Source organism: Dendropsophus ebraccatus, chromosome 10 (assembly GCF_027789765.1).
Source record: "Dendropsophus ebraccatus isolate aDenEbr1 chromosome 10, aDenEbr1.pat, whole genome shotgun sequence".
In the NCBI taxonomy this organism is placed as follows: Eukaryota; Metazoa; Chordata; class Amphibia; order Anura; family Hylidae; genus Dendropsophus; species Dendropsophus ebraccatus.
In genome coordinates this window covers 57646192-57655253 of record NC_091463.1, presented here as the reverse complement: position 1 = coordinate 57655253, position 9062 = coordinate 57646192, and positions in this window count along the sequence as shown.

The window sequence follows — 9062 nt, the reverse complement described above, 5'->3', positions numbered from 1 at the left end:
GACGACGCTGGCAGGTCCTTCTCCTGTATTCTGATCGCTTTAATGTTCCGCGGGCGGAACATCAAAGCGATCTGTGCATCCCGAGAAGCTGCGCGGCCGCAGCTTCTCGGGATGCTTAAAGTGACACTGTCACAAGTGGCAAGGGGGGGCCGTGCGGGCCCCCTTAGCGTAGGGGCCCGGTCGCCATGGCGACCCCTATAGCTACGCCACTGCCTGTAAAGAACAGAGTGGGTTATTGTTTGTATCATGGCGCATATAATTCAGATTGTGCCAGTTTTCTGAGTGGTAGCCATATGGTGGAGCTCCAACTCGAGGTTAAAGAGGACCTGTCACCCCCCCGTGCCGGGGTGACAGGCTCCCGACCCCTGTTACAGCCCCCTATACTTACGTGATCCCGCCGGGTCCCACTTCCTGAGCCAGCTGGGTCCCGGAGATATCGGCTCCCAAAGCCCGGCGCGCGCGCTGAGAGATGAGTCCGATGCCCATAGAGAATGACGGAGCATCAGACTCCCCATTCATTCTCTATGGGCGTCTGACTCTGCTGTCAGCGCGCGCGCCGGGCTTCGGGAGCTGATATCTCCGGGACCCGGCCGGCTCAGAAAGTGGGACCCGGCGGGATCACGTAAGTATAGGGGGGTCTAACAGGGGGTCGGGAGCCTGTCACCCCGGCACGGGGGGTGACAGGTGTCCTTTAAACACTTAAATAATTGGCAAAGAAGTCTTCAAGCTTGAATTTTAAAGGTGAACAAGGCTTCTTTCAGAAGTTCACTTAAAGTGTAACTATCATCTGTAAAACCTTCTGACATGTCCACTAAATTTCAACAGTGTGTGAACATAGCCTTGCTGTGTTTTTCAATCCACTCCTGGTTTTGGTTGCAAAAATACTGTGTGAGAACATAGCCTAAAGCAGATAAAACCCCTTTAGCCGTCATACTTTGTGTAAAACATATCGCTTATAATCTACTTCTAAATGCAATCTGCTATATATGTACAGCATGGGATGCAGAAATCTCAAACGGCACCCACACAATCTGCACTGCGGTGTTGGGCTATCATGGCACCTGCAGGCTTGGTCAGAAAGATAGACATACAGACTTAATCGCAGCTACTGTAATACAGCTGACAATCTGCTGCAGAGGCTATGATTGGAGATGATGCTGGGCCTTTATCCCCTTAGATGCTGCAGTCCTTAGTGACTACAGTATCTAAGCCATAGACAGTCATCCCATCACAACCCCTGTGAGAACTTAATGAAGGCTTCCAAACCTGCCAGCTTAGTGCTTCAATTAGGGCCTATAGCAGTGATGGCAAACACTACCGTTTTACTCCGAAATATTGCAGAGTATTGTGTTAGTGGTCAAGTCACCTAGTGAAACAAAGGTCAGAGTGCTCAAAACATAGAATCCAAATTCCTGATTAAGGGAACCTGTCGCCAAGACAATGCTGACTAATCTATCAGTATGTTAGAGCAGGAAGAGCTGAGGGGATTGATATATAGCTGAATAAAGATTTAGTGTTGATTAAAATCCCTGCTCATTCTGTGAAAGGAGTCCAGTGGGTGGTGTCACTTATTGGCCTGGGCTCTTTATGGGAAAATATTTAGTATAACTTGTTAGTTATTGATGTTTCCATGCTAAAGATATAGCGCTCAGCGGGATGCTGATGGATTGGGTAGCATTTTCATGGTGACTGGGTCCCTCCTAAGAATATCACTATAGTATATGTATATATAATATATTAAGCATTCTGTAAAGTTTATCCTGATTGATGAGAAAAGGATTTTTTTTTTTTTAATATCCCTTTGAATGGAATAAAAAGTTGGCAAAAACTTGTTTCTTTAGCAGTGCTACAATTGCAGCTTATCCTGCAAAAAGCAAACTCTCTAATACTGCTCCATTAAAGGTGTCAGGGCAGTTTCTAGGCCACTTTGGCAACAGGGCGACTCTGAAAAAAGCACCCCCCCCCCTACACCACCTCTGGAGCGGTTGCAGGTCCCACTGAATTTACTAAAGCTGGGTTTGCGCTACATTTTTGCACTTGTGTGCATTTATTTTGATTCGTTTTTCTATTTACTTCCATTATTTAAAAAAAACGCATCTGCTTTTTTAATGTACACAAAAACGTGGTAGACTGAATTTTTGTGTACGTTAAAAAAAGGATGCGTTTTAAGATGATTGACAGGAAGAGGCTTCTAAGTAACCTTCTCCTGTCAGTCATCCTGCAGAGCTCCCTGACAGGCAGAGAGCAGTGACTAGTCACAGCCCAGATGGCTAGTTCCTGGCACTTTGCTTGTTTCATGCACCAAAATAATAGAATTCATTTCAGCAGCTAAATGTTCTACAGAACACAAGGCAAGGGAGTGTTTTGGCATCTTCCGGGCACCGTAAGTAGCGTTACCGGGACAATCTAAGTTAATGGTTTGCTTTATCTTCTACAAGTCTATGGCACTATACATTCTTCCAGCAGAATGAAAATCTGCCTCAAGAACGGAGCGCCATAGACTGTAATAGAAATCAGTATCGCAGCAGATTTCACTGTGAAACTCGCAGCTTGAAACCTACTGCACATGTGGTGTGTGGATGTGCCCTTAAAAACCTATGGTAAGTTCCAGAACCAGAACCGGATGTTGTAGCTGTATCTTTTTTCCAGGCTGCCTTAATCAACAGCTGCACCATACGGGTCTGGTTCTGGTACTTACTGTAAGGGTACAAACACACACAGTATACGCAGCAGATTTGATGCTGTGTTCAGTTATTTAGATCTAATCTGCTGCGTATCGCAGCAGTAAATCCGCTGCGTATACGGTGTGTGTTTTTACCCTAAAGGTAGCTGCACACTTACTGCATTCACAGTGGATTTCACGCTGTAAGTTTGCAGCGAACTCCGCAGCGAATCCTGGTAGTGTGATTTTTCAATGGGGTTACATACCCGCAGCAGAATTTAAATCCCGCTGCAAGTATGTAACCCGGCTCCTTTAACCCACGCCCGCCACTCAGCATACATTACCTGCTCTGTGCCGCGGCTGCATGTGAGGCTTCCATCAGTCCTGCTCAGCCAATCAGTGACTGCAGCGCGACCGTGCACTGATTGGCTGAGCGGGACTGACCGAGTTAATGTATGCTACAGGCAGTAGGGGTTAAAGGGGCTGAGTTACATATTCGGAGCAGAATGTAAGTTCTGCTGTGGATATGTAACCCTATTGAAAATCACACTACCAGACTCGCAGTGTGAAATCCACTGCGAATCCGGTACATGTGAAGCTACTCTAAGTTCTCTCATCTCTATTATGTATACAGACAGATCAATAGATATGTACTTACATACACATTGTGTGTGTGTATGTGTATATATATATATATATATATATATTATACATACATACGTGCGCACACACTAGTATACTACACAGTATGGACATCACACATACATAGAATATTAGTAGCACACTATATGTACCATAAGACATCACACATACATAGAATATTAGCATCAAACTATACATACCATAGGACATCACACATGCTTTTTTACATTGAACTCTTAACTTTTTGTAGCTGGGTGCAGTCTAGGAAGGGTTAAATCACCAGGCTGAGGTCGTATGGTAATAACCCTCCCCCACCCCCTCCTCCTGACTGAAGCTGCAGAGGATCCTGAGCTAAGGTGGAAAGGATGAGGAAGATGAAAAAGTATAGACTGTGGGGTATGAAGCTGCCCATCACCCCCCACCCCACAATTACATACACCCCAACACTACACTGCTGACCCCCCCCCCCCCCCTCCCTGAAGACAGCATCAGCACTTACATAGACTCTCTTCATCTGTGTCCAGGCCGGGTCGGGGGAGGAGACGCCTCACACAGGAGCTGCTGCCTGTGTGGTGGATGATCAGTAGAGCCGCAGGGGGAACGTGGGGAAGCCTCTGCTGCCTCCTCTATCCTCTTCCCTGTACATAGGCCACAAAGGAGCCCCCAGGAGCCAGGTACTGTGTGTGGGCGCTCTGAAGTCCGAGCCTGCTGCCCTGTGCAGAACGTCACTGCTGCTGAGTGAGGTAGGGAGGGCGCCCCCTAGCTGTCATCGCCCCGTGCAGTGGCCCGGCCTGCACGGTGCTAGAAACGGCCCTGAAAGGTGTTATCCAAGCTTGGAAAACATGGCCACTTTTTTTTTCCAGAAAATGTCTTCCATTCAGGTGGGGTTTTCCATTGAATTGCATGGAATTTAAAAGGGTTATCCAGCTCTCCAAAAACATGGCCACTTTTTTCCCCTCTCGTTTCCAGTTCAGGTGTGGTTTTCAATTAAGCTCCATTTACTTCAATGGAATTTGGGTGGGGTTTGGAACTCAATTCCATTGAAGTAAATGGAGCTTAATTGAAAACAACACCTGAACTGGAGACAAGAGAGGGAAAAGTGGTCATGGTTTTTGTAGCACTGGATAACACTGTCAACCGGGATGCCATGGCAGTCTGCCCGACCCCTGGAGCAGTCATTTTTTATGGACGCCAGACTCTACTGCTTTGCATATTGTGCGCTCAGCCTTCGGGCTGTGATTTCTCCACCCGGGCACTGGGTCTAGGAGCGGGACTTCTAGGGAGGGTTAAGTATGCCAGGCTCCACCACAGCATCCCAGCTGACAGGTCCTCTTTAAAGAGGGTTGTCCAGGATTTTAGAAAAAAATTAATTAGTATTTCACTGACTTCTGTAGGTGCTGTATGTTCTACATACACTTTTTTTTTTTTATAGAGCGCTAACTGTGTTCTCAGGCTAAGTCACATGACCTCTGTTTTCTTTACTTCCTGCAATGTCTTTCAGGTTCCTGTTCCTGCCATTGAGAGAACCAGCCAGCAGGTGCTGCAAATTATGACAGCTCAGGGACACCAATGTACTGCAGGAGTGGGCCACTGGGCCTCCTGATCATGGCAGTCTGTATGGTGGTAGTTACACACCTAGCTGTTAGCAATGTTGCTTTGTAGTGTTAGAGCCCTATTCCACAGTAACGATAATTGGTCCGATTATCGCTCGGTGAAATAGAACGATCAGCCGATCGTGTCATCTGCTGATCATTCATTTAGGGCCAGACCTAAAAAATCATCGTTCCTCCACCATGCATCGCTTCGGTTGAATAGCGGTGCGTGGCGGGCGACCGATTTGAGAAGCAGCAGCAGCATACATTACCTGCAGGGCTTCTCCTCCGCTCCGTCTTCCTCCCCGGATCCCGCGCGTTCTAGCTTCAGAATGGCCTGTCAGCTGACTGAGCGCTCAGCCAATCACGGGCCGGGACCCCTGCGGCCTGTGATTGTCTGAGTGGCCTGTCAGCTGACAGGCCATTCTGAAGCTTGAGTGCGCGGGACCCGGGGAGAAAGACGGAGCGGAGCAGAAGACCTGACACGTAATGTATGCTGCAAGGACATCGGTAACGATGTCCCTGCAGCCCTCGCTCAACGATTATCGGGCCGTGGAATAGGCCCAGTAAGCGAGCGGCGATCTAGCAGATCGGCGCTTGTTTGCATCGTTGATCGGGCCCTCCTCGGCCCGTGGAATAGTACCCTTAGGGTCTTGGGATAACAGCCGCATGTATGCCCTCCAATGTTTGCATGGATTTTATTACACACTTCAAAATATTGTGAGTCCCATTGAGGACAGTGACCAATATAAGAGACTACAATCTCTGTCCAATACTGCAGAAAATATTGGAGCTATATAAATAAAGGAACAATATTGTTTTACTGTAAGGTTACGAACACACCGTATACGCAGCAGATCTGCAGATAAGTAATTAAAACATACTGAGCCACCATGCTGCTTAGGCACCTGTGGAACCAGATTCAGAGAGGAGTGGTTGGCGCTACAAGATTGCAGAGCTGTGATGTCACTGCTGACCCCTGTAACCCGGAAGTTCTTTATGTAAATAAACACAAATCCAAAAAGCAGCAACTGAGGATGGACACCCAGGAACATAGCGGTAAAAAGAAAAGGTTAGAGGAAACTACTAAGGGAGAGGGACAGATTACAAATTATTCCCTGTTCCAGCGGGGGGACTATTTTGGGATCTGGCCGAGGAGGAGGTGGCTAAGAGAAAAGATGTCCACTCACCTCCCCGGATCCAGCGGCGGGTCCCGTATCGCGGCGCTCCGATGCCCAGCTGCTTCCTGGTGTCTGACGCGGGCTTGAGACGTGACGTCTCAAGTCTGCTCAGCCAGTCAGTGACAGAGGCGGGATCCGTTTCAAGTCCGCTCAGATCCCGCCTGTCACTGACTGGCTGAGCGGACTTGAGATGTCACGTCTCGAGTGCGCATCAGACACCAGGAAGTGGCCGGGGACTGGAGCGCCGCGATACGGGACCCGCCGCTGGATCCGGGGAGGTGAGTGAACGTCTTTTCTCTTAGCCACCTCCTCCCCCGCCAGATCCCAAAATAGTCCCCCCGTCGGAGTACCCCTTTAAGAAAAAGTTGTTGGACAACCTCTTAAATTGTAAAACCATGTTCAAACTGGAGACAAGAATGGTGAGCTTGGTTGGAAGCGGTCATGTTTATAATATAATAATGAAGTGACACACTTTGTTAGATCGGTAGTCCGCTCATTAGCCTGCTGCCTTTTAACTGTGCCGCTCCTCCCTGGGTGCCTGGAAAAGCTGGATCCATTCCTAGGAAACTTCTCCTAGTTACCCAGGATTGGATCCACCTCTGTCATTATAGTGCTGCAGAGATTCAAACAGTTTCCCGACACCATATTGATACATTAAGTCGGGTGGGGAAATACTCCATTCCTATCAGTAGCCTTTGTAATATACGGGATGTGGAAATAAGCCCGGGAGATTTATCAAACATGGTGTAAAGTAGAATTGGCTCAGTTGCCCCTAGCAACCAATCAGATTCCCCCTTTCATTCCTCACAGACTCTTTGGAAAATTAAAGGTGGAATCTGATTGGTTGCTAGGGGCAACTGAGCCAGTTTCACTTTACACCATGTTTGATAAACATCAAATGTGTATGAGGCTACATTGTTGTAATTAGTGGATGACACAGCTGCGGCAGTCTCTCCTGATTGCAGTCGGTCTCTGTGAGACCAGCTACGATCGATAACTTGACATCCCTGATGACATGCCAAAAGTTGTTTTAAGGTTACAAACCCACTTGGCGGGTCTGCAGCGAGTCTCCTTGCTGCGTTTTTGCAGCGAGACTCGCTGCAGATCCCGGCCCTATACTTTTAATGGCAGACAAACACGCAGCAGGGATGTACATCCCTGCTGCGAGTTTGTCTGCAGCCCACCCCATTAACCCCCAGGCCGCCGGAGCTGATACTTCACCTGATCCCGGCTCCGGCGGTTCCCGATGTCTTGAGCAAGCCGGAGCGGGGACCAGGTGAAGTATATGCTCCAGCCAGCCGCCCGCAGCCCCGGCCGCCCGATCGCCCCCCCCCCCCGCAGCCCCGGCCGCCCGATCGCCCCCCCGCAGCCCCGGCCGCCCGATCGCAGCCCCGGCCGCCCGATCGCCCCCCCGCAGCCCCGGCCACCCGATCGCCCTCCCCCCCCCGCAGCCCCGGCCGCCCAATCGCCCCCCCGCAGCACCGATCGGGCGGCCGGGGCTGCGGGGGGGCGATCGGGCGGCCGGGGGGGGCGATCGGGCGGCCGGGGCTGCGGGGGGGGGGGGGGGGGGGCGATCGGGCGGCCGGGGCTGCAGGGGGGCGATCGGGCTGCGGGCGGCTGGCTGGAGCATATACTTCACCTGGTCCCCGCTCCGGCTTGCTGAAGACATCGGGAACCGCCGGAGCCGGGATCAGGTGAAGTATCAGCTCCGGCGGCCTGGGGGTTAATGGGGTGGGCTGCAGACAAACTCGCAGCAGGGATGTACATCCCTGCTGCGTGTTTGTCTGCCATTAAAAGTATAGGGCCGGGATCTGCAGCGAGTCTCGCTGCAAAAACGCAGCATGGAGACTCGCTGCAGACCCGCCAAGTGGGTTTGTAACCTAAATGAGAAATACGATTCAGAATGTGTTAAGAGGAAATGGCCCGGATTTATCATAGCCTTTGCACCTTCTTTGGGGAATATACTTGGTGTGCTCTTTCTGTATTTTCTGAATGAGTATTTGGCAGTCAAATATCTTTTGGCTGCAATTTATTATTATTATTATTATTATTATTATTAACCTAGACTAATTGTTGCTCACAATTTTAAAAATGTACAAAAATTTTTCACAGCCGATCGCTGCCTCCTGACCAGATGTAAACTTTACATCAAAAAATTTGCACAAATTCACAAAGGTTTTTGTACACAATAGATAAACTTCACACAAGAGAACCCTGAAAAAAAAAAGAAGGCATAGCGAAAAAAGAATTGCAGTAGTTAAAACAAAAATGATAGCGACTGCTGGCTGCTGCTTCTTTTGTACGGCAGACCACCACTATCTTCTATGGGCTACCTGCCCCACTTCTCCCCGCTTTATGTCTGTCTGTGCATGTAATAGCTTGCTCTTTAATATCGGGCCGTGTAATAGGGCCCTTAGTTATTGTCGATGTTACTGACAACCTACAGGATACATTAACCTAAACATGCTGTGAATATTGTAGCCTGCAGGTGGCACTGCTGTAATGTACAACTGGTATAGGAAACAGTTAACAGGAGACAGGCAGTAGAACACATATACAGCTACAAGTTTACTATATACATATACTATATATATTGGTAATTCATAAAAAAAATACTTTTGGGGTGGAATGGAAAACCAAATGTAATTCTGAATTTATATTTTTTAAGGTTCTGTTTTAATGGCATTTACTCTGCAGTAACATTCCAGACAATGCCACTTCTGTTTTTTTTTTTAATTGGAAAGGAGACATATATTAAGATTTTAATATTTTAAAACTTTATATTTTACTTGTTATTACTACAAGGGACTTAAAGCATACCCATTAGAAAAAAAAACAAAAAAATTGTCTGGCGAGATCCCAACCAATCAGGAGAATGGATTGGGAGCAGTGTGCTGCACTTTTTTTCCTGATCAGGAGGACCTGGACCTATAAAGGACCTGTAACAAATATTTAACTTGACATGCCCTACAAGTTTAATTATAT